This window comes from Anolis carolinensis, chromosome 5, assembly GCF_035594765.1.
Source record: "Anolis carolinensis isolate JA03-04 chromosome 5, rAnoCar3.1.pri, whole genome shotgun sequence".
Lineage (NCBI taxonomy): Eukaryota > Metazoa > Chordata > Lepidosauria > Squamata > Dactyloidae > Anolis > Anolis carolinensis.
The window spans coordinates 71,693,480-71,720,610 of record NC_085845.1 but is presented as its reverse complement, the minus strand read 5'-3'; positions in this window follow the sequence as shown (position 1 = coordinate 71,720,610).

Sequence of the window (27,131 nt, the reverse complement as noted above, 5' to 3'; positions counted from 1 at the left end):
TTTGGATTATTTAAAATATAGTTTTTATTCACAATTAAAACAATTGAAACAATTAAAATTCTCTTTTTAATTCCAAAAGGTGGGTTCAGTTTGAATCCAAAAATCTTGTATATGACAATGTAATAATAACTTGAATTAAGAGCAACAAAAAGTTTGCAGTATTTTGGAGCTTGAGATACTTTCACATTTTAATATTCATGCCATGGTGTCAATTTTTCCCTTCAAAATTCAACCTTCAAATTTTGTCAACTTGGCATCCAAGTTCAACTCACTTGATAGGTTAGATTAATGAGTGCAAGTTGATATATCATTTACTTATTCTCCCACAGTTGAAAGAAGGTTGTGGCAGGTGAGAGATATTAGAGATAAGTAAAAATAAGACTGCTTCATTTAACTGTTTACAGAAACACTGTAGATTTAAAGAAAGTTCTCTACTTTATTAATGCCACTGCTTCACCAGGGGTGAGCTAAGTTTTTTGACCTTGTCGCACAGCTGCTGGAATCACCTCCCAACATCGAGGGGCATAGGGAACCTGGCACCCCATGCCCCACAATGCCTGGCTCCAGATATGGGTGATCCCATGGGAGAAGTGTGGACTACGTGGCTTCCCCTTATTGCGTCTAATAGCAACACAGGAAGCCTCCCATATTGCTGTGGTGGCAGCATGTGCTAGCTTCATTCTACATCACCCATGGAGGCTTTATTTGATGGAAGCCATCAAGCTCCATGGATGATGTAGGGCAGAGCCGGCATATGCCACTGAAATTCGTCCTTTGTGATGAGGATGTTTATTTACAGATCTGCATTTGGCTGGTTCTTCCACCCAAGACACTTCCCTGTGCCTGGCTGTTCTTTTCTCCCTTCTCTGGTCTGGACCAAGGTCTGGCAGGAAATAATCATGCTGACTAGTCTTTCTACATCCTCTACAGCAGTGGTTCTCAACCTTTGGATCCCCAGATGTTTTGGCCTTCAACTCCCAGAAATCCTAACAGCTGGTAAACTGGCTGGGATTTCTGGGAGTTGTAGACAAAAATACCTGGGAATCCACAAATTGAGAACCACTGATCTACAGCCACATCTACTGGACCATAATGCAGTGGGAGCACAGGTGTGTAGCACTATTTGGGGTTTCATGTCCAAAAACTGCGACTAGTGAGGTAGTCTCACGACTTGTATGATTAACCATGAGACTGCTAAATGATGCACAAAACCCTAAAGATACATTATTGACTATAAACTAACTTGGGAAGTCAGTTCCCCTTATATTGGCATTTATTCTATGAATGAATGACGGAATAAGTCCTGCTGTAGGTAAAGGTAAAGGTTTTCCCCTTACATTAAATCTAGTTGAGTCCGACTCTGGGGGTTGGTGCTCTTCTCCATTTCTAAGCGAAAGAGCCACCATTGTCCATAGATACTTCCAAGGTTATGTGGCCGACATGACTGCATGGAACACCATTACCCTCCCGCTGGCGTGGTACCTATTGATCTACTCACATTTGCATGTTTTCGAACTACTAGGTTGGCAGGAGGAGTCCTGCTCTATCATACAGAAATTTCAGGTTCACAATGAGAGAAACCTATTGCTTTTAAGTGCGTGGACTTCTCTAAGTGACCTGATTATCTACTATGAGATGCTCTGTACCAGAGATGGATCCTTTATCTGATCCAGTAAGGTGTTTCATGTGTTCTTCATCTCTCTAGCTACTTAACAGGTGTCTACTTTTTCAAATCATACACTGAGGTTAAATCGTATCTTTCTTCTTGTCCAATCAATGCACAGTTCTGCTCTGAATGTTTAAGATGCCACTTATTCTTTTATTATACTGATAAGATGTATGTAATAAAAATAAATTGGAATCATAAAGAAAGACATTTGAAAGAGAGGTAACACTCCAATGGCTTTCTCTGTTTGACATTTAATTAAAATTTATACCAAAATATGTTGCTTAATATCTTTGCATGGATTGAACACATATACAACTTGTGTAGTAAATCATTTCATATGTAAAAATGTAAGTGGCAGAGCTTTCCTGGAACCTAAAAACTGGAGCAGCTGCTAGAAATTAGAAGTCGCTGCTCCTTCCAAATGATCTAACCTTTCTGATGAACAGGACAAAATAACTGGGCCTTTATTATGTATCAATGCATTCATACATGCATTCTGTTTTTCTTTAATAATACATGCATGCTGGCAGGTTTTTAAGCATAAATTGTCTTCATTCCCATGAGCAAAACATGCATACATATGAATGGCTGATCTCAGACTAACAGGACTACAAGCACCACAAAGAAATTGAGTGGAGGGTAGAAAATGCATATGTACAAAAAAGTATTTAATTTGTGGAAATGACTGAGAGGTCTCTGAGTACAGCATTATATTCCTGGTTATCCAGAATCAAGGTGTGGCACAATCAATATGCCTAAACTCTTTTGATGTTTCCTTTAAAATATATATTTAATTGACAATTAGTAAGTTTGTTTTCCTTATTGTTTACCTTATTGAACTTAACCACAGAAGCCCATTTCTCAATAGAAACCATACCACTGTATGAAACCATTCTTAGAAAGGCAGCAACAAACAAAACTATTTTTCTTCTGTTATTATATTTGGGATTTTGGTGTGATGACTGTGACCTAAATCCAATTATTTTCCCCAGCCAAAGTAGACCCACTGAATTGATTGCTGAATGGTATATCAATACTTATGAAATTGAGTCAATGGCCCTGCTGCTGTTGGGATTAGCTATTCAATTAAAGCCATTGATTTTTATTGGGATTTGGGCATGTTGATTAGTATACCAAGCAAATGGTTGTACACCGTGGATTGTACAATTGGCCCTTCATAGCAATGGATCCTGCACCCACAGATTCCACCATGGCTTTAAAATGTTAAAAAAGAAATCCCAAAAGCAAACCTTGATTTTGTCATTTTATAGAAGGGATACAAGTTTACTATGTCACTGTATATAATGAGATTTAAGCATCTATGGATTTTGGTATCCATGGGTGGTCCTGGGACAAACTCCAGCAGATATCATGAACCCACTGTATAAGATAGCATTGCTTGTGTGCAAATAAATACAATGTGGGGTACAATCCTGTTTACACTCTGTTCAGTGGGACTTACATCTAGGAAAGGGTACAGAATATTGTAGCTTTGTCAGAAGTGTGATGATAATACAGGAAAAATCGCGGGAATTAAATCTTCATCTTCATGTGTGCTACAAAGAAAAAGTTTGAAAAATGTCATCTTACACATCCCAACCAAAACAATGCTCGCTGTCTTGGTTTTTATGCATGTTCCTGGGGTGACTTGGGGTGCTAACTCAGAAAACTGCATGGGCTAGACCGCTTCAATTCTAGTTTCTTAGATATGATTATCATGATTATTTATGGGCAAGCAGATAGCGACTGGTATATGACATATTTTCTTTATCTCAAAAACTAGAGCTGATAGGGAAAAACTGGAATCAGCAGGTCAAATATTCTGAAAAACTGGTCTAACATTTGAGGCATTAAAATGTGTGTTGGATAGTGTTATCTTTCCATGAAATGGCCATTATGCTCTAGAAACTCTGAAAAAATATTTTGTTTGGTCAATAATGTGTTATTTACCATTGATCAAAAAAATCTGTGGAAGGGTCAGGCCTTCAGCATGAAAACAGAATGTCATCCAATGTATACCACATATTCTAGTATGTGGTCAGGAGAATAAATTGATTTCTCTGACTGTAGTAGTGAAAGGTCATCGGCTCTTCTTGTCCTTTAAATGGATATCCATGTAAATAGTGACGTGATGAAACCATATTGCATTTCTGCTGTCAAACAGCCTAATCCTTTGATCTTTACAAAATATTGAGGAGAATGTAACAAATGAGAGAAGCAACAATGCTACATTAATTCTTTGTATAAAATAATTCCACTTCCATCGGTCTCTCTCTCCACTTTTTCAAATTGAAATATATTTAGCAATGACCATGTTGGCTATACAGGAAAATAATACATAATACAAAACCTACACAAGAATAATACATTGATTACCAACCAAAATGCACAATGCACATCATGCAAGTGTTTGAAGCTCTACTGGCTTCTTTATCAGGCAAAAAGTTTCACAAACTATGTAGCAGAAAGAAAGAAAGAAAAACAAGCCAGCTTCCCTATCCTTCCAAGCTGTATTTCTAAATCATTTTCTGTGTGACTGCTTAGTTTTCTCTCTCACTTTCTCCTTTTTCTCTCTCTAACTCTATTTTTATAAATCTCAGTAACCGATTTAAATGCAGTTCCCACTCTCACTTTGTCCATAGTTTGCTATTTTTATGGCAATGGGAAGACTTTTATTTGGCATATGCAATCTTAAAAATACGTTATTGTGATAGAATTATAAAATCTGAGAGTTGCAAGGGATCTCTAGTGTCATTTAGACGAATCACTTGTCATGCAGGAATGCACACATAACATACTTTTAACATATGGCTGTCCAACCTCTGTTTAAAGACCTCTAAAGATGGAGATTCAATTTCGCTCCAAAGGAATCTATTCCATGGTTGCATAGTTTTTACAGTTTAAAAGTTCCTTCTCATATTTAGTTGGAATCTCTTTTCTTATAATCATTCATTCTAATTTTTGGAGCAGAAAAAAACAATCTTGCTCTATCTTTTCCATGACACCCCCTCAAATATCTAAAGATGGCTATCATCTTAGTCTTATCTTCTTCAAGCTAAGCCTACCCAGTTCCCTAAGCTGTTCCGCAAAAGGGCTTGGTTTCCAGACCTTTGATCATCTCGGTCACCCTTCTTTTCTTCTTGGATTATGATTTCCAGAAATGGACACAGTATTCTGGATGAGGCCTGACAAAAGCAGAATAGAGTGGTGCTACTTCTTTGCTTGACATTTTGGGGGGTGGGGGAGGTTGTGTGTATAGCAAAATTCAGTTCATTAGCTACAGATCAAATACATTCAAGGTATTGCTCATTTAAAGTGTTGATTAGCTAGCTATCACATAGCAAGCCAGCTAATATTTATCATTGCTTTCAGTCAATGTGCTGAATGTTGCATTATAGACTTCAGCAAGGGTACTGGCAGACTTGCTCTTGTTCATAATATTATGCTATTTCTACAAAGGCTAGATTAATTCATTTGTTCTTTATCCCACGAAACTGGTTTTGTTGAACAATTTTATGCATTACCTTATTGGCAGGTAATAGGTAACCCTGACTCAACTGGAGCAACCTGAAACCATTGTGGAATATATATAATATATAAAATATATAAAATATAATAAAACTTCCTTATACATACCCCAATTTTTTTGGAACAGTCCGAATTTTAGCTATGTGTAAAATTGTACTAATATAACAAATCATATAGAATTCCAGTGACTGTTTGCTTACATTACATAATGTCAATATAACATCTGAAAACATGGCTAAATGTGTGTTTGATTAAATTGGCATAAATTGATGACTGTCCCTTACCTCCACCTAGACCCAGTTACTGCTCTTCTTCAGGTCCGTTCAGTAGAGGTTTATAAGATCTTGTACACAGACAAAATTTGCCTTGCCTCCAGTGGAATATGCTCACTGTGCCTGACTAGTAGCTAATTGCCTGAGTATGTTTTATTGTATTATGCTTTATGACTTTATGTTTATATGTTTTAAATGTATTTATGTGATTGTATTTTATTGTGTATTGCTGCACTTGGTCCCCATGTGAGCTGCCCCAAGTCCCTTCGGGGAGACGGGGCAGGATATAAGAATAAAGTTGTTGTTGTTGTTGTTGTTGTTGTTGTTGTTATTATTATTTTATGACACAGCAAACAAGATAGATATGCTGGATTTCGTATCACAAATCACAAGTCGAACACTTCCCAAGTGTCTAGGACTGTGTGATGTTATTATTATTACTATTTTATTATGACACAGCAAACAAGATAGATATGCTGGATTTCATATCACAAAATCACAAGTCGAACACTTTCCAAGTGTCTAGGACTGTGTGATGTATTTTCGGATGACTGTGTGATGTATTTTTGAATTATTATTATTATTATTATTATCATCATCAAATTATATATATATATATATATATATATATATATATTCAAATTATTATTGTGTTGTTGTTGTTGTTGTTGTTGTTGTTGTTATTATTATTATTATTATTATTATTATTATTATTATTATTATCAAACTCTTTACAAGGCAGAACCCTGCAAGAAAGTACATTCTTTTCATTGGCAAATCTAAATCTCTTTGGACAGAATTACTTTGCTGTGGTTGCAATTCTGCATTAAAGATGAGTGATCCCAAAGTACCTGAGGCAATACACAAAATGGGGCCTCCTCCCATTCCACATGCAAGGGCTGACCCAATGGATGGTTAGATATTTCCTTTTGCATGATGTCAAGACAGTATCCTTTACTGTATCTGAGCTGTATCAGAGATACAAAGGAGTGTGTGCAATGTATAGGCTGTTTACACTCTCCTCCTAAGCATATGTTGCCTGAGACTGCACTCACAACCCATCTAATGACGTAGCTGGTCCTGCTTCTTAAACAATGCTTGAGGATAAAATTTCACATTTTGTATAGTCTCTTCTTTTGTTGTTCCATGGGCTCATACTGGTTTCTCCCCATGTTCTGATTTCCACATTAACCTGAAAAAAATTAAAAAATTAATTTTAATGCCTATCCTTTTTGGGGAGGGGACTCTTTCACATGCGCAGATCACTTAAAGTGCTACAGAAAAAGTATATTGCAAAGCATGTTCTATTCCTTCAAGATCAGTCTACCTTGTCCTTTTTTGCGGTATGTGCTCGATATTCCCAGTCATGTGAAGAGAAGCATTTAAATTCACTTCAAGAATTCAATATGGTTTGCAAAGCTGCTCATGTGCAGTGCTATGCACCAAATTTAAATCTAAAAGAAGGAGTAAAACTTTCTCATGCATCACTGCCATTTTGAAAACAATACCTGATAAATCAAAACTCCAAAATCCAAGAAGAATTTCAGATGAGAATGAACATTTCAGATGTATTCTCTATGCTTCTATCTGCAGTTGAGAGATCTGCTCGCAGCTACCATGTGTGGCGAACTGCAGGATGGCAGTGGAAGTGTCCCAGTGTAGTTAAGCTTACCTTACTTGAATCACCCGAATTGGCAGATGAATCCTTCCAAACAGGAAGAAGTACAAAAAGTCTATCAGTCCCTGCTAAGCCTCAAAGAAGAACAAAGCCAGGTCTAGTGTCCTTGATTATATTTTGGACCTGGCTTCTGGTTTGTTCCTCGACACAAGCCCCATCTACACTGCCATATAATGCAGCTTGGAAGCGTTTAGGACTGTGTGATGTATTTTCGGATGATGCGCGCAGATCCCAGTAGAGTGGCCTTTTGCAGTTGGCAGATTGTCAATGTCTATTGTTTTCAAATGCCAGCTGAGATCTTTTGGCATGGCACCCAGGTTGCCGATCACCACCGGGACCACCTGTCTTGGTTTAGGCCAGAGTCTTTGAAGTTAAATCTTGAGGTCCTGATAGCGGCTGAGTTTTTCCTGTTGTTTTTCATCAATTCGACTGTCACCTGGTATGGCGACATCAATAATCCAAACCTTTTTCTTTTCCACAACTGTGATGTCTGGTGTGTTGTGTTCCAGAACTTTGTCAGTCTGGATTCGGAAGTCCCACAGTATCTTTGCGTGCTCATTTTCTATTACCTTTGCAGGTTTGTGATCTTACCAGTTCTTTACTGCTGGGAAGTGGTACTTGAGGCATAAGTTCCAATGAATCATTTGGGCCACATAGTTGTGTCTCTGTTTGTGGTCAGTCTGTGATTATTATTATTATTATTATTATTATTATTATTATTATTATTATTATTATTCAGTTGACAGGCTATGCTTCATAATAGGTTTGTCTTGGCATTTTCAGGCTCCCTAGGGCATTTTTGTCTCACTTTTGAGTATTGTTCAAATAGTGTGCCCCTATTAGTGTGCCAATAACCAATATGATGCTATTTAATTTTGTCCCATGTTTGCTTTTCCACACACCCCAGGTGGCTATTGTGTTTTGCCTAGTGGTAGGTCTTGTTCTCTTCCAAATAAGGTGATACAGTATTCACACTATGAGAGGAATCTCAACTCAATCATATGAATTGACTTTCCATTGAAGAAATATGCTGCTTGTTGAATATATATGTTTCTGTATGGACCTTTCTTGAAATATCTCACTTCTCTAAATTATTAGGAAGCCACCAATCTAGTGATATTAAAGAGGAGCAACATCCAAATGTACCTTCTTAGCCCTAGTCATAATTCAATTGAATTCAAATATTACTCTTCTCAAATTTAATTCTGAATTAAATAGTCTCAATGGCTACAAGACAGATAAAAAAGCTTTTGGCTAAGATGGCTATCATTTCTGCCATGACAGTAGACCGAGTGGGAAATTTCAGATGACTCCCAATGCAATTCAGCATCCGCTGAGCCTGCACAATCTCAAAAAAAAACCTCACTCTTAGCGAAGTTAAGCTTATCAAAACCACAATCTGTTTACGAATAGGAGTTTGGCAGTAAATGAGATGAGAAAGCTGCAGGGACCACCCTTTAACTTGTGTGGGAATAACTCAATCATTTCAAACTATGTTTTCATTTTCTTCTCAAAATGCTTATTTTGAGATACATTTGCTGCCATCAAAACATCTTACATACACAGAATCTTTGTGGCAATAGGAAGGAAGAATGAGTAGGCTGTTCTCTCACAAGGTTAGATGTGCCTGTCAAAACTATTGGACTGGAGAGAATATTTGTAATAGCATTTTGTGAATGTATGTGCTTCACCTTTCAGAAAGATAATTGATTCTCAACCAAATGCCCTGCTTTTAAATGTCATCTAGCAATGTGAATGTTTATCATCATCACTTGTAGCAGTGGTCAGATATAATCATTGATGGCTTTAAACAGGGATTAAATTAATTCCGATTCATAGGGGAATTAATCAAATAGTCGCTAACTAGTCATGATAGCTGTATTACTTGCTTCATGTTCATTAGCACTCCAGAGGAGTCCTTCCTTCATCTTCTGAGTCTGGAACTAATCCTCCTCTATTGGTTATAGAATCATCACCCTGTTGCTGTTCATACCCTGCTTTATTTCTCCCAGAGGAGACTCAAAGCAGCTAACAAATGCCAGTCCAGGGAGAGTTGCTTCTATTGAGTATTCAGGGAAAGGATAGGAGAATCAACTCTATAGCAGCTAAATAATGTATGGAGGTGATCAGGGTTAATGGTCTTAGACCTTGTTAATGAAAGGCATGGGTTACTCCTGGAAACATGAGATAGCAATCACCATAATCTCCCATTCTCCTAGTCACAGCAGCCAGTGGGCACAACATGGCTGATGTCAGTTGCTCATTGCCTGGAGTGACACTCCCATGCTACGGCAACTCCACTGGCTGCCAGTCTGCTTCCGGGCTAAATACAAAGTGCTGGTCATTACCTTTAAAGCCCTAAATGGCTCAGGTCCAGGCTACTTGACAGATCGCACCTCCTCTTACAAACCAGTCCAGGCACTGCGATCAGCGGAGGAGGCCCTGCTCTCGGTCCCACCCCCATCTCAAGTACAGCTGGTGGGAAAGAGAGAGAGAGGACCTTCTCCAAGGCTGCCCCCACCTCTGGAACTCACTTCTTGAAGAAATAAGGCTGGCCCCCTCCCTCCTCTCCTTCAAAAAACAACTAAAGACCTGCTTCTGCTCATTAGCATATGGAAAGGAGGAGGATTAATTAATGAGAGACTACCTCCGGATCCTGATTGAGAACTATGCTGTAACTGGGCTCTGTTAGTCTATGTCAGCCCATTTACCAATCCAACCCACACAACTCTGTTGAACTTCAGTTGACTTTTTAAAATTACTGTGAATATTTATTTAGATGTTATGCCATTATATAAGTCTTGTCTGATTCTGTCTTACTATATTGGTTTAGGTTATTGATGTTATACTCAACTCAGTGATATTAAGTTTAACTTGATGTTAGGTTTTTAATGCTGTATTCATATGTGGGTCTTGTTGGGATTTTATGCCAATATTTATCTGGGTTTTTTTTTTAAAGTCATTGAATGTATGCCGTTACTTGTTGGAATCTGCCCTGAGTCCCTTCAGGGAGATAGGGCTGAAGAGAAATAAAAGCTTTATTCTTCTTCTTATTATGGCTGGAATGACGAGGTGATTTTGGAGGAAAGAGTGGGGAAAAAAGAGATATCTCTTCATTTCCAACAGAAGGCAAAAGATACTATTTTTGTTCCTCTCACCACTCGATCATTTCCCCTCATAGTAAGGAATCTCTAGTCTACCAAGAGCACAACAGGAGCACAAATACTATGCAAGCCTTTCAGTACAGCATTTCCAAAAATATAGCAGGTCCTGTTGATCAGGACTTTGGAGATAAGTTTACACAAGCATTAACGGATAGGTCTGACATCAAATGGAGGTATAAGCATGCTACCTGTATATGAGATACAAACTAAAATCATATTAATTGTAATGATCAATGATATTTACAATAAAATATAGACCCACAAGGTGGCTATTTACATAGCAAGGCCTAATAACCCATTGTTAGAACAGGACAACCAATGACATGATAGCTCTTTGATATGCAGTGCAATGCAAATCTTGGCATTTTACCCCAATTCTTCCACTTAGCCTTTTTAGAAATATTGCTGCTGTCAAAAAGTTACATGCTGCTCAGGATGAATATGTTTCAATATAACTAATGGAGACTTGCTGAATTTATTGGAAGAAAGAAAAGTTTCCTCCTTTATGCTGATTTCACCAGACAGTTAACTCTCCCTGAGCTTCACATCGTATATAACATTTCCCTCCCTCTCATCTGTTAAGTAAAGCCAGAATGGCATTTTCAGCATCAATTTGAGGGAGGCAGAATTTCAAAAGTGGCAGCTGTGCCAATTTAAAATGCATCCATTGATCTTAAGCCCTTTCAGGTTAGGTAGAATGATGAAATTATTTGTTCCCTGTATTGAACCTTATTATACATTACATGCAGGATTTGGACAAGATGTTGCACTGCATCCTTACCTTCCAAAAGAAGTGTTCCTGTTCAGATTTCTTGTATGTTCTTCCCTCCAAGCAGAGATTTTTTTAAAAAAATATTTTTTGCTGCCTTTTCTCCCAAAGTGGGAGCCAAGGCTCACAAATAAAATTAGTTTTAAAAGTGTAATTTAAAAAATGAAAAGTAGGATTAAATTGATTAGAAAATTATACAAAAGTTTATTTTTAAAAACGGAGTGTTCACCTCAATTTCCCAGGAATAATTATATATAAAATCTCACCCTGCCCATCCTAGGAGTGGGAAGGGGATGAGAATCCCACTTACCTTGTGCTGGCATGCTGACATAGAAATAAAAGGAACCCATCACACTAGAATAAATAGAGGGAACATAGTAAGATGGGGAGCTATTGATTTGTTTTACAGGTCAATAGCTAGGGATAGGAGAATAATGGGACCGAGGTAAATTGGTAGCGAGATAAACATGGCGTTGTTTGATGATCCACCTGCAATGCTGTACTTTATCATATCCATCATGTGATAAAATGCTGAGTCAGCTTGAAAACATTTAGTAACAATAATAGTGTATAGATACAGAAAGTTTGATATAATAAAATAATAATAATAATAATAATAATAATACTCAGGGCGGATCTCTGTACATATACACAGCACACATTCAATTCCATTTGGAGACAGGAGAGAACAGAACAAGACAGGCAGAAGGAGGTATGTAATCTTGAAGTCCAGTTCTCTGGTGTCTATGACGAAGAGCCATCAGGACTTCCTCCTTCCACCTTCCTCTTGGTCACTGCATTTCTGGTCTTGTTATTTATGGTGTCGTAAAATGCCTTCCCCACAATTTGCAGTATCTTATTTCTCTACTTACTGCTTATAAGCTGTTTTTGAACTGCTTAGGTAAACAGTGAGCTGGGCTTGACAGTTGAGTACTCACCCCAACTGGGCTGTGAACCGGCCACCTTTCGGTTGGTAGATCTTATTACTGCTGGTGATTTGCCAACTGTGCTACAGCCCAGCCCTAATATGGTAGAACTAGAACAAGTTGCTTTGGAGAAAATATAGAATAAATTGTCAGTCCAGCCTAGCCAGCTGAGGCGTTGGCCATCATAAATAGCAATTAAGGACTTTGGAATCCCAGAAACATCTCTAGCTGCCGTTGGTATCTTCTTCGGTGTTGTGTGCTTTACTAATTGCTACATCAAAATAACAATCCTCCAAACTATGTAAGGAGACCAGATTGCTAAACTTCTCAAATACAGTAATGCTATGATAATGTAAGATTGAGTCTTTATCCCAAAATCTGCCCATTCTATCTTTGGGGAAAGGGGGCTAGCCACATGTCCAGTGCCCACCAATGGTGATGTGAGATAGGGTGAGCACCTTGAAAACAGGCTGCAGGGATGAGCATGGAGTCTTCACATGGCTGCCACCTGTATCAAGCCTAGAGGAAATAACAGAGAGTTATATGGAAGGGTGTTGCTGTGGAGGTTTCCCCATCTTTTCCAACTACTTTGCTTAAAGGATGGAAAATGTGGTGACAGACATGGTAGTATCTGAGATGTCTGCGTTTCACCCTCTTCTCTTTTCCCCATCAAGACTCCATAGGCACATGTGTAACTAGCTCTCTTTCCCAACTATTATTTTAAAATTCTAAAAAATCCCAAATTTGAAAAATTCTAATCCCAAGCATTTTGGATTAAAGGGATACTAAGATATGTATGCTTAATCAATGTCCATAGCTTAGGTACTTATCTTCCCTTTTCTTTCTTTTTTCTTTTTAATTATATATTTTATAACCAGCCTTAGCTTCCCATCTATGTGTGTATTGTAACATTTTTGTTGCAATTATTTACCATTTACACAGGTTCACGCACAGCTTTTTAATGTGATTTCTACATCCCCATGTTTGTTTATATGTTTGCAAAATTCCTAGCACTCTGGGGTGTTTAGTTTTCACTGTGATACAAACAGCATCTTCCTAACAAACGGGACTAGATAAAAGAAACCAATGTTCAAGAAAAAGCACCCAGTGCCTCCATCGTATCTCGCAGCTCACTCCTTATCTTCTTTGAGAGCAACAGAGAAGAGAAATTTTAGAAGGTGCAAGGAATAAGAACAAGGCACTTCAGTGAATTGTGTTTGCTTTGAGGAGAAACCAAGGGCAAACTTATTTACCTGAGCTCTTCAGAAATGAGAAAATATAGGGCCTAACCATATATACCTGTAGAATCCTCATTCTTCCCAATTTGAAAAAAAAATACAAAAGAGGAGCAGGTGGCGTTGGATCCGAATAGAGGTCTGATGTCATTAACCTCTTTCCTACTGGATATGTGTCCACCTAGGATCATAAATTATAGAATCAGAAAATCGGAAGGAACCATTTAGATTATCAACTCCAGTGTTCAGTGCAGAAAATCTGGCTAGATCATCCCCAGCCTCCTTCTGAAGCCACCCAGAGAAAGAGAGCCTACCATTTCTCCATTTAATTGGCTTGTTGAACAGCTCTAACTGCCATGAAGTTCTTGTTAATGTTGAATTAACTTTTCCCTCCTGTAAATTAAAACCATTAGACCCAGTCCTATCCTGTGGGGCAGCAGAAAACAAATCTGTATCTTCCTCTCCGTGACAGCGCTTTAGATATTTAAAGAGTACAATCACACCACACTTCTCTTCAACAGGCTGAATATGACCAACTCACACAATCTTCTCTCATATGCTTTGTTCTCTGTACCTTTTATCATCCTTGTTGCCCTTCTCTAAATCTGCTCCAATTTGTCTACATCATTCTTAAGATGAGTTTCATAGAAATGAATGCAGTAATCCAGGTGAGGCCAGACTAGGGCAATGGGGCTGTTCCTTCCCTTGTCTTTGAAATGACAGTTCTATTAAGGCAGGATAAAATATCACACCATTGTAGGGTCATATAATTTATGATCAATAATCACTCCAATATTTTTATATGTGCTGCTGCTAAAACAAGGATCCCACATCCTATGAGTGTGCGTTCTTTTGTTGTTGCCCAAGTGTAGAATTTTGCATGCTCTTCATTGCATACCATTCTATTTGTTCTATTAGTTTCAGCCCAATATTCTGGTTTATCAAGGTTTTTGAATACTTTTCCTTTCTTCCAACATGTTAGGAAAAGTATTCAAAATCCTCCCATATTTGTATCATCCACAACCTTGACAAGGATTCCTTCTAACCCACCATCCAAGTCATTGAAAAAACACAGAAGAGTGTTGTCTCCAAGAAAACCTTTCAGTCTGAAGAGCAGCTATTGATGACGACCCTTTAAATATGGTTTTCCAGCTAATAATGCATCCATTCAACAGTGTTTCCATCTATTCCACATTTAATCAGTTTGCAAATCAAAATATCTTGGGGACTTTTTCAAATCCTTTGCTGAAATCCATATAAATGGAGGTCCTGAGGTATCTGGCTCTTTTCAATATACTTTTTCATTCACAAATGGAAATATATGAGATTCCTGTAATATGTCATCATTTCATGAACAAATACAGCTCAGGGGATATTCTGTAGTCACACGGCTTGCAGGGAAAGGCTAAGTAGTAGAGATATAAAAAAACATAGTCAAAAATGGTATCTCATCACGGGAACTCTCAATTTTACAAATGTACACAGGTTCACACACTGCTTTTTATGTGGTTTCTACTTCTCCATGTTGTTTATATGTTTGCAATTTCCTAGCACAGTTTTGGCACATTTGCTAATTATTTTCTTCCACATTTTGGAGCTTGTGAAAAGTTGTGAAAAACTTTTAAAATAAAACAAAATAAAATATTAGATTTAATAAAATAGTGAACAATAGAGACGTTCCACATAGTTAAAGCAAAGGTATTCCCCGTATTAACCTATGGATGTGAGAGCTGGACCACAAGGAAGGCTAAGTGAAGGAAGACGCTTTTGAACTGTGGTGTTGGAGGAAAATTCTGAGAGTGCCTTGAACTGCAAAAGAACCATTCCATACTCCAGGAAATATGCCCGACTGCCACTGGAGGGAAGGATATTAGAGGCAAAGATGAAGTACTTCGGCCACATAATGAGAAGACCGGAAAGATTGGAGAAGAGAATGATGCTGGGGGAAAAGGAAGGGAAAAGGAAGAGGGTCCAACCAAGAGCAAGATGGATGGATGGTATCCTTGAAGCGACTTGAAGTAACCTTGAAGGCGCTGGGGGTGGCGATGGCCGACAAGGAGCTCTAGCATGGGCTGGTCCATAAGGTCACAAAGAGTCGAAAGCGACTGAACAAATAAACAATGAAACAACATTGTGAGATATTCAAATGCCAAATTTGTTATATTAGCACAAAATACAATGTCATGTGGAACTGACATGTCCACAGATAAGTTCCAATATGACCAAAAAAAAAAAATCATGGAATAATGCACAAAAACTTGTAATTCTCCAGGGATGTAACTATGGAGAGGCAGACAAAATGAGAGTCCTGCTCCCAAATAAGAAATTCAACCTATCATTGAAAAAATGTTGCAATCCCCAAATTTCTGGCATTGTAGAAAATATTCATACTGAAAATTCTTATATTTCTGTGTCCACATTCCTTCGGTAATTTTGTCCGCCTCTTTTATTGGGATGCCTAGACCCTGTTTCTAAGTGAAACAACTTTGTAAGTTGTTGCAATGGCAGAAATGTGGAGACAGAAGAAAAATGACACATTGAAGGTAGAATTCAAGCAACCCCTCCCCCAGTAGCTACACCCTTAACTCTAACCTGGAAGGAAGAACTTTCAAAATGTTTTATTCTTCTAAGAACCCCTCCTAATTTTCTACACATCTCTAGAACAGATTTACCTCCTATGCATTAAAAAAGAAGAAATAGCATGTGACTACATGTAGTTTGAAGCCTTCTGTTTTCTTCTTCATTAATAATGCCTACCATCTGGCCTACTTTGATATTGCTTGACCACATGTCTCCTGGTTTTCATCTATGAAATGTTGGGGGATGTGAAATAATTAAATATTATTTTCTTATATAGAAAAATCAGACTTTTACCCAAGAAGGCAAATGAAAAAGCACATGTATCAGTTTTCCTAACAGACCAATTCATTTTCTTTCCAGCTTCAGATTTGCTCTTTTTGTGACAGATTAAGGGTGTAGTCTGATACCAATTTAACTGTCATGGCTCAATGCTATATAATTATGAGAATTGTAGTCTGGTGAAGCACCAGCACTATTTGGCAGAAAATGTAAAACACCTTGTAAATCTATAACTCCCATGATTCCTTAGCAGTGAGTCATGGCAGTTAAAATGATGTCAAACAGCATTAATTCTACAGTGTAGTTACACTCTAACACCATAGTCCTCAACCTGTGGGTCCCCAGATGTTTTGGCCTTCAACTCCCAGAAATCCTAACAGCTGGTAAAGTGGCTGGGATTTCTGGAAGTTATAGACCAAAACACCTGGAGACCCACAGGTTGAGAACCACTGCTCTAACACAAGAAATCACAGTTTAGCCACAGAATTGAGATGGGAAGGAAAGCTAGAATCTGAGAACTTTGACTCAAAACAATCATAGCTAATTGTTCATAACCAGCAGCATGTAGTTCAGAGACAACAGTCTAGGATAATATGATTATTGGAATTAGATAACATTATGTAACAAAATTTGAAAATATTTCTGTCCCTGATTTGAAAGTATTATCTCCTGTTTAATTGTGCAGTACTTACTTTGCAAGCAGTTGTTATACTCCAAAAACATCATTTTTGTGGCTGCCACAAACTATGTTGAATTGGTTGAGACTCTATGAAATATTAATTGAAAACCTATAGCAAAATGTGCTGCAGGATGTTCAACAAAACAAAGTTTTTGCAGTCTAATAAACTTTCCCCATGTATGCGGTATAGTAATGTCCTCATCTCTTAGCTGGAAACATCTACAACTAAGCACAAACTGCAGCAACATTTGCTATCCAGATAAGTACTATTTTTGGGGGGGAGTATGAAAATACTACAGTGTCCTACCATTTTAGGTGTATATAATCAAGGGTTCATCTATACTGCAGAATTAATTCAGTTTGACACCACTTTGACTACCATATCTCAATGCTATGGACTCATAAGGGCTTTAGTTCGGTGAGGCGTGGCAATCTTTGGCAGAGAAGGCTAAATATTTTGTAAGTCTACAACACCCATGACCGCACAGCATAATTTTGGCAGTTAAAATAGTATGAGGCTACATTAATTCTACAGTATACATATGCACCTAAAAAAAGCCCCTTTGCACAAACTGTATGTTAAGAGGAGGAAGAAGAGAAAAAGGAGGCATTTCTGAACATCTTTCAAAATAAAACAAAATGGTGATCTGCTAGATCCAGGTATCAGAAAAAGGAGAAATTGGAGCATATGGCTTCAATGGGATGATGTAGTCTTCCATGAGTACTTAAAGGCCTGGGACAAATTTTATGTACCCTCCTCACATATGGCAGTACTGATCCATGACAGGTAAATCTCTCTCTCCATTTTTTTTCTGGTATCATTTCTTATTAAAACATCATTAATTTTTCTTTCAGAGGGCAAAGTTTTGGTTGCTACATTAGCTTATATCAAATCCTTCTGCAAAAAATGCCATTCATCTCAGCATATTACACTGCAGAAGGCCTTTATTTATCCTCTCAACATAAGGCTATAAAAATGATGAGAAGGAAGAAACCAGGAGAGAAAGACAAATTATGCAAAGAAATATTCTATCTGGGCAACATTAATGCAAAACCAATGCTTGCTTCATATGCATAATGGAGTGAGAAATAAATTAAATGACAGATGGGCAGTCCTTCCTCATCTCCTCAACCCATCTTGCATGTTCTAGCATGACTATACAAACATCCTAAATCATCCATTGCATGAAGACAATGTGCAGAGATAGTTAATTGCACCTGTCTGGGAACCAAAATGCAATTACATTACTTATTTTTAAATTATCAAGACATCAAACCATGAAACAATAATTAATAATTGGAAAAACAATATCAAGATAATCCTTAGAATGGTTCTGACCAGCAAAGTAGACTGAATGATTGACATAACTCTAATTAGTTCTTTGGTTTATGATGAAAGTTGACAATCTGGACGGTGTTCAGAAAAGGGTTACCAAAATGGTAAAAGGTCTAAAAACCAAGTCTGATGAAAACTATCTTAGAAAATTGGGCATGTTTAGTTTGGAGAATAGAATATTAAGAGGAGACATGATAGCCATGTTTAAATATCTGAAAGTATGTCACATTGAGGAGGGGGCAAGCTTGTTTTCTGCTGCTCCAGAGACAAAGGACCTCATCATAGGGGGGAATGCCAGTCCTAGAATGCTGCCAAGTTGCAGCGAGGATGAGCTCATTGGAGGCCATTACATAACTCAGGGCTATTTCCAGCAAGGCTCCGTGCATGCTCCATCTCAGAAGCATGCTAAGAGGCAGCCCTGAGAACACGTGTTTTCATAGACTAAGCTGGGGACAGCACAGGACAAAGCTGGGGGCAGATGAGAAACTGTATGATGGTAAAGGGCCAAAGCAGGGAGTTTCCCCATTGTTTTCCCCTGCTGCCCAACAGATTACCCCATTGTCCCCCGGCTTAAGGACCTCCTTGTGATGATGCCCTAAGACACAGAGCAATCGTTTCTAAGAGAATCCACCTAAACATCAGGAAGAAGTACTTGATTGTAAGAGCTGTTCAACAGTAGAACATGCTGCCTTGGATTCTCCTTCTCTGGAGGTTTTCAAGCAGAGGCTGGATGGGCATCTGTTGGGGGTGCTTTGATTGTGTGTTCCTGCATGGCAGGGGGTTGGACTAGGTGGCCCTTGTGGTCTCCTCCAGTTCCAAGGTTCTATGATTCTTTGAAATGTTAATCATTACTCAACACAATGTAACTTAGATCTAAGGTTCAGCTTGCACATAATAATAACTGTGGGTTAGCTTTCTATGTGTAACGCTGCCCCTCTGGCATTACCATGAGTATGCTATCCAACTGTTCCAGTTTGGGAGGAACAGTCCCAATTAATCCTCCATTGTCCCACTTTTTCAGCTGCTTAATAAAAGACCCATTTTCTCTCTCCTCCTACAGCTTTAGCCCACAGCTTACTGTTGCTAACTGCATTGACAATACAAAAATAATTTGCACTCAATATATTCAGGAGGTGGAAGAGGAGAAGAGAAAATGGAATCTTCCCCTTCCCAGTAGGCAAAAGCAAAAGCAATTGCAATAGTTTGTGTTTCTTCCCCATTAATCATTTTTACCATCTTAACCAGGGGTCCTCAAACTAAGGCCCGGGGGCCGGATGCGGCCCATTGAAGCTGTCTATCTGACCCCCACGGCAGAAGGGGGTTGGGCTAAATGACCCAAGGGGTTTCTTCTTCTCTTACAACCATTATTATTATTATTATTATTATTATTATTATTATTATTATTATTATTATTAGCATTGAAGCTGGGTGGCCATCTGTCAGGGGTGCTTTGCTTGTGCATTTGGTACACAGAGGCAGAAGGGGAATTGACTCAATGGTCCAAAGGGTCTCTTCCAACCCTCTTTTTATTATTGTTGTTATTATTATTATTATTATTATTAATTATTATTATTAATTATTATTGCTCAGTGGCCAACTAAAGTCCAACCCTCCAACGGTCCGAAGGATCATGAACTTGCCCCCTGTTTTAAAAGTTTGGGGACCCCTGATCTTGACTATATTCTGTTGCTGTTTGATCATACATGACCTGTTCTCATCTATGAAATGTGTGCATGTACCAGATGGAGAGTAGAGGTATTCCCTTCTATTGTCAATTACTTATCTTCTAATGGTATCTACATCCAAATACCGTTTTCCTTTACTTGATTTAAAACTGGCAATTCTGCTGGTAGCATTGATGGTCCTTGTGCCATCAGCAATAGAAGCTCTGAAGTTTTGACTTCTGGCCATTATTATGATATTTCTCCTCCACAGGGTGCCAGGAATATATATTTGTAATTGTTTTAATGAGGATTCAGTGAGCCTTAAAAAGTCACATTTCTAGTCTCTATGGCATTTTGTTGTAGTGGTGACCATTGCTCTCCTGGTTATTGTCTTTTCCTGTTGCCACAACTAAACCTCATATTTTTCCCATGAGAAATTTTCAAAGCTAAAACTGCCCAGAAGTGTTAGCCCTCTTTTTTTCAAGGCCTTCTAATTACTAATTTGGTTCAAGATTCAGAACCCGCTGTACTAAATAATATACAGCATAGCATTCCTCTGAAATTTCAATATGACCTCTGTATCTAAGGCAGGCATGGGCAAACTTTCTAACTTGGGGGGCGCATTGTGGCTGAAGCAGGGTAGATGGGCCCTGCCCTTTTCCTCTTCTCTTTCAGAGGCAGAAAGTGAAGAAAAGATGGAAAACATTTGGATCTCAAAAGGATTGGTCTTCGTCAGGATGAGATGGTGGATGGGAGAGAGAAAGTGTAACCATTAGACTCTGTATTACCTACTCCTGTTAAAGAATCCTAGAATCCTAGAGCAAGAAGGCACAATCCATGCAAGAAGGCACAATCAAAGCACTCCCAGCTAAACATTCCCCAGGAGGAAAGGAGGAAGGAAGAAGAGAAGGAAGGGAGGGAGGAAGAGAAGGATGGGAGGGAGAAAGGGTGGAAGAGAATGGAGGGAGGAAAGACAAAAGGGAAGGAAGGAAGGAAGGAAGGAAGGAAGGAAGGAAGGAAGGAAGGAAGGAAGGAAGGAAGGAAGGAAGGAAGGAGGAAGATATGGAGGGAAGGGGGAGGAAAGAGGGAAGGAAGGAACGATAGGATGGTGAGAGAGAGGAGAGCCTGATTTAAGAGCCCAAGGAGCCGCATCTGGCCCCCGGGCCTGGGTTTCCCCATACCTGATCTAAGGGATCAGTATCCAAGGTTTAATTTCTCTCTTCTGACAAATTTTCTAGGTCTTCCAGCATTATTCTATAGCAAAGCTTACGAAAAGTTTCAGGTTGGTGACACACCTTTTAGGCATGCATCATTTTGTGGCACAATAATTCAGTTTTATTGGCAAACTAGGGGTTAAACCAACCCCTTATAAGAGAGACGGACACATACAAAATTGTAATAATGAAATGTGTGGGGACACAACATATCTCAGCAACTTTGAGTCCCCTTTGGGGAGATAAAGTGGACTGTAAATAAATATAATAATAATAACAATTATAATAACAATAATAATAATCTCAGGAAGTCTTTTCATTTATATTTTTTAAAATACATAATTTGTAAGACAGTAACATACATTTCCAAGATTTTCAAATGCACCATACTAATCAGCACCTTTGCTACTTAAAAATGCATGCAAATTGGTATTGCTTATTTCACATAGACTCAGAGGTTTCTTATTATGTTCATGCAACACACCTACACACTTATTTATTTGTTTATTTCGTGTCAAAAGCATCGTACAACAAATACATTTCAAATAATGGGGGAAAAGGAATAAAGAAAAAAAAGGAAATCACAAGCAACTAAATAGTTTTGGACCAAAAGCGGGCAACAGCAACCGCATTGTCTGTAGCTTTAAACAACTCCTCCTCCGTACATGAGGCAGGGCATTGTGGGCAAGCATACATGTGCTGAGTTGTTTGTTCAGCTCCACAGTAACACAAGGTGGAGGATTCCTCCAGGTAGTGCCACCTTGCCAAGTTGTCTTTAGATCTGCCCACTCCACTTCTGAGTCTGTTCAGGGACTTCCAAGTTGCCCATTCTTGGTTTGCTCCTGGAGGAAGACCCTCATGGGGGGCCATCCAGTTAGAATTGCCAGGTTTAGCTGCCCAGAGAGACATCCTTGCTGCTGCTGGAGGAACATCCAGAGGAGTGGTGGTTCTCATGAAGCCCTTCCTTGATTTGAGTCTGGTGGGAGGAGGGTGATAGCCATGCAGTGAGTGGCTTTCACAATGTTCGACCTTATTTCTCTCGCAGTTAGCAGCAACTTCCCGTCGCACGTCAGGAGGGGCAATGCCAGCTAACTTGTAGAGTTTATCAACAGGTGTAGGTTTAAGGCATCCCGTGATGATTCTGCATGTTTCATTCAGTGCTATGTCCACCTGCTTTGCATGGGCAGACTTGTGCCAAACAGGACAGGCATACTCTGCAGTTGAGAAAGACAAGGCCAGGGCTGATGTTCTTATTACTTGTGGGTCTGCTCCCCATGCGCTGCCAGTCAGTTTCCGCAGGATGTTATTGCGTGCAGCTACTTTGTGCTTGGTGTTCATGCAGTGTTTCCTATATGTTAGTGTTCGATCTAAGGTGACACCAAGATATTTAGGATGGAAACAGTGTTCGAGTTCTTGGCCTTCCCAAGTAACTTTCAGTTTCCTGTTGGCTTCACGGTTACATAGGTGGAAAGCACACACTTGTGTCTTGGCAGGGTTGGGCTTCAGGTGGTTCTCTTTGTAGTAGCTGGAGAGATCTTTCGAGGGATTGGTGAGTTGCTTTTCAACTGTTTCAAAATCTTTTGCTTGTGTTGTAAGGCCAAGGTCATCAGCATATATAAAGCTCTTTGTGAGTGGTGGTTGTGGCTGATCGTTCGTAAAGATATTAAATAAGGTTGGTGCAAGAACGCTGCCTTGGGGTAAACCATTCTTTTGCCTCCTCCATCTGCTTTTCTGGCCCTGAAACTCCACATAGAAGCTGCGGTTTTCTAAGAGGGTCTGGACAGTTTTTGTAAAGTCAAAGTCCCGGGTGATATGGTAGACTTTATGCAGCATTTTTCTATGTTGCACCGTGTCATAGGCTGCCGTAAGGTCCACAAAAACTGTTCCCGTAATGCAGCCTTTCTCATAGCCTTCCTCAATATGTTCAGTCAGATGAAGAATTTGACCTGTACAGTTTTTCCCTGGTCTGAAACCTGCTTGTTGTGCAATAAGCTTGGGTTCGATAACAGGTCCTAGTCGATTTAATAGCATCCTCTCATAGACTTTATATAGATGACATAAGAGGGAGATTGGACGATGGTTCCTGGCATTGGAGGCATCTTTACCAAGTTTTAAGATGGCAATTATCTTAGTTTTCCTCCATGCTCTGGGAATCTGTTTGTGTGCCAGGCATTGATTGTAGAATTTCAAAAGCCAGTTTTCAGCTTTGGCCCCCAAGTGTTTGATTTGCTCCATCATCAGGTCATCTAGGCCAGGTGCTTTACCAGTCTTACATCGCTTGATGGCTTCTCTGAGTTCTTTCAGGTTTAGAGGAGAAGACAACTGGTGGGTTTCAAGTTCTGGCACCCTGTTGATTTTCATCTTTATTCTGCTGCAGTTGGTTTTCCCATTCTGAATTAGCTGGTGAGCTATCTGATCTGGTGTCACATTCGCGTGTCCAGGGTTGACCAGAGGGTCACTATCCAGGCATCTCAGCAATTGCCAGGCTTTTCGGCTACTCTTGGACATGTCCAGGTTCTCAAGCAGCTCTATCCAACGGTCTTTCTTAGCATTAGCTAAGGCTGTAGATAGTTTTTGGCCTGCTGCTATAGTCCCATCACTGTATGGGTTCTCTTGAAATAATCTGAGATATTCTTGTAGCTGATTTAGTTGCCTACACACTGTAGGCAACACATAATGTGTCACAACACACAGTTTGGAAAGCTCTGATCTATAATATTCTTGGGGTGGAAGTTTTTTTTATTTCAATAGGGTTCACTATTATCCATGGTTTTATGAATATACATGAAATCAAAAAAACATCCCCTGCAGATACAGGGGTCAGACTGTACTGTGCTCATATTTTGCCAACCTTTTCAGAAGTAGCAAGTAGTTTTTCATGCTTCTTTTCCAGAAAAAATTAGCTTGTTCATTTATATTGGCCTTAGCTGCCCTCACAGGCCTACAGGGACATCTCATTTGTCATATAATACTGTAGTGCCATACTTTTTACTGTATGATTTCATGTCTGGGTGAGAAGTCCCATGCAATTAATCCGGGAAAATGAAGAATGAAATAAGCTGCTGAGGCAATGATGGCACCATGCAGAATTCAGAGGAAATGGATATTTGTATTTAATGTTATGGCAATTCACATAACTTCTCGTGCTTCATCCAGTGCCCAGGCAAAGACTAATTCATATTCCAGGGCCCCATCTGTTGGTAGTCCTATTTGGTTCTCACATTTTAACAATCTGTAAAAGAATTCAGGAGGCACTCCAGTTAGTCATATCCTGATGCTGTGTACTCCCCTCCCAATTCATATGACATGGAGACTGCAGGGAGGGAGCTATCTGATTACAGATAGATGTTTATTTTGTTGGCTTTTAAGGACCTATAGAAATTGCATATGTACAGCTAGATGCTCAAATTATCCTTCTCTTGCAGGCATTTGTGCTATATGTGTGGATGCTTGAGTCGAGATGGTAGCAGTGCACAACACAGAGGAAAATTTAGCCAGCAGTTGTCTGCTTCTTCCTCATGCATTGATAGAAGGGGTAAACTAAGCTGAGTGAATAGGGCTAATGTAAAGACATTTGTATCCCAGTTTGCTCAGTCCAGGTGTTATTGATGGTCAATTGCCAAGAGAGGCAGCATGTTAGCTAAACGTACTAGCCCTACTGCATCCATCATTGCTTTGTCCATGTGAAAGATGATGGCTCTGAAGAAGAGGTTTTGCTTTATAACATGACCATCCTCTATCAAGGCCATAGCCAGAAAAAAAATTCAGAGGAATTTTTGAAAATTTCAGGGGTAGGGTGTTGAACCCCTAAACCACCACCCCCCTCCCCCGGCTACAGACCTGTCAATATCTGCTTGAGATAGTGCCTGGAGGGACTCTTAATTTTTTGCATCTCATAGACTTAGCATGGTGATTTGGTTAACCCGTTAAAATTCATGAGTAAACCAGGTTTTTTTTAACCTGAAAAATTTTGGGGGTAGTTTGAACCCCCCCCCCCCAAAAAAAACCCCTGGCTACAGGCCTGTCCTCTATTGATAAACAAGGCTGCCCTCTTGAAGTCTGATTCTTTTTAACATGAGCAAACTGATGATGGAAGATTGGGTATAGCAGGCTTCCATCTTCTTATAAGAATGCCTGCATTAGGTTTATTCCATATAAGAGGATAAAAACAATAGAGAAACAGAAGAAGGGAGGCAAACAGTTTCGGGTGGATAGTATCTTGACTTCCATCCCTGCAAACACACACACACACACACACACACACACTTTATATTTCTTTTGTGCGTCTGAAAATGCATTTGCAGGAAAGAACATTTTACTGGATATCTATAGATACACTAAAAAGATTACCTCTGACCTCAATTTGCCTCAGTTTAGGATAGCAATTAATTAAACTGAACAGGATTGTCCACCTGCATATTCAACTTCATTTGCAAAGAAAAGGAATTAAGATTTTAACATTGCACACAATGTGCTCAAAGAAAATTAAACTTATTGTATATTAAGGAGAAACATCCACCCATCCTCATGAAAACTTTCTCCAAATATGCCCTTGGATCTATAAAAGTATGTGTGTGTGCATTAATTTAACTTGGACAATTTGAAAGTGGTAGAGGAATACTCTGCATCTTTTCATAGCACTTAGTGCATCTTGGTGACCAGTTTCAACAAACAAAGAGAACAGAGGCTAGTCTTGGGGGTGGGACTGAAATTAATTTCTATGCTCAATTTGGCAAAAACCCAGGCCATTTTTGATATCTGTTTTTTTACTTCCCCCCCTCCCCTGTTCTGTTTTAGGGAGCTTCCCAAACTCAGGAAGGGTTTCTGTTTTCATGCCAAAAAGATTCAGTTCATTCCCGCCAAAGAGGAAAGTTTAGAGGCTAATTTCGCTGTCATTTTTAGTCCTATTAGCATGAACTCGCCTCACTTATAGGCCACATCTTCTACTCAAGCAGGCACAGTGGAAAGGGTCTTCAGGAAGGGATGGATGAGGCTGCCGGGGAAGAAAGTAAAGAAGGAGCAGCAGCTTTCCTTATTAGCGCGGCTGCTCTGCCTACACACCGCTTTGTCTGTCCGCCTGCTTCCAGTAGAATCAGTGCTGCTCACTCAGCCCCATTGGTCCCTAGCTCCCATTAGCCAAAACGATCCATCTAAGGCTTCGGCTGCCCCCCACCTGGATCGTCTTCATGGATTTGACAGCTGAAACCTCTGAACCATTGAAGCCCGTTTAAAAAAAAAAATGTGCACGGCCAAATATATAGTATTCTTGACCAGTTTTAGGACAGAAATTAAGAACTAAATTAGTATCATTTCTAATTAGAACAGACCCATTGAAATGAGTGTGAGTATTGGCTAACATCTCATTTGCTTCACTGGTTAAACTCTAGTTAGGACCAACACAGGATTCTGCCCCAAGACAGAATAAATGACACTACTTTACAAAGCATATTTATCTTACATATGCATTTATTTAAATTTATTCCTGCACATTCTCCCAAATCCACTGAATGAGGAAACAGCCAACAGCAAGGGCATGATAGGCAAGTATGAGAATCCAGGTGTCTTTCAGGCCTTCTGGGTGTCCTGCAGCATGGCATTGTTGTTATATGCTGATTTATTGGAACATTGTTGTTGTGTACCTTCAAGTTGTTTCCACCTTATAGCAATGCTAAGGCAAACGTGTCATGGCTTTTCTGAGGTTCAGAATATGAGACTTGCCCGAGATCATCCTGTGGATTTTCATGGCTGAGTGGTAAAACTATGATCTCCAAATTCATTGTACAATACCGAAACTATGATGTCACATAGTTAGCAATTTTACACAGTTGTCCCCACCCTCCCTCCTTCCATTACCTAGCCATCTTGGAAGCAGATAAAAGGGTGACTCTATACTGCAAGAGTAGGAACAGTCTTCTTGGTGCATTCAAAGGTTTGGAAGAAAATTAAAAGAAGAGAGCTTCCGGAAACTTCTTTCTATCAGAGTTTCCTGACTTTTGAGAAACAGTTTTGATAATTTCTTTAACTTATGGTGCACCCATGTTATAAATAATACTAGCAAGTACTCCCAAACCCATTTGCTTGTTGACAGAGGCTGAGCTCACTGCATCAAACTAAATCTTAAACCCCAAAACCTAGAGT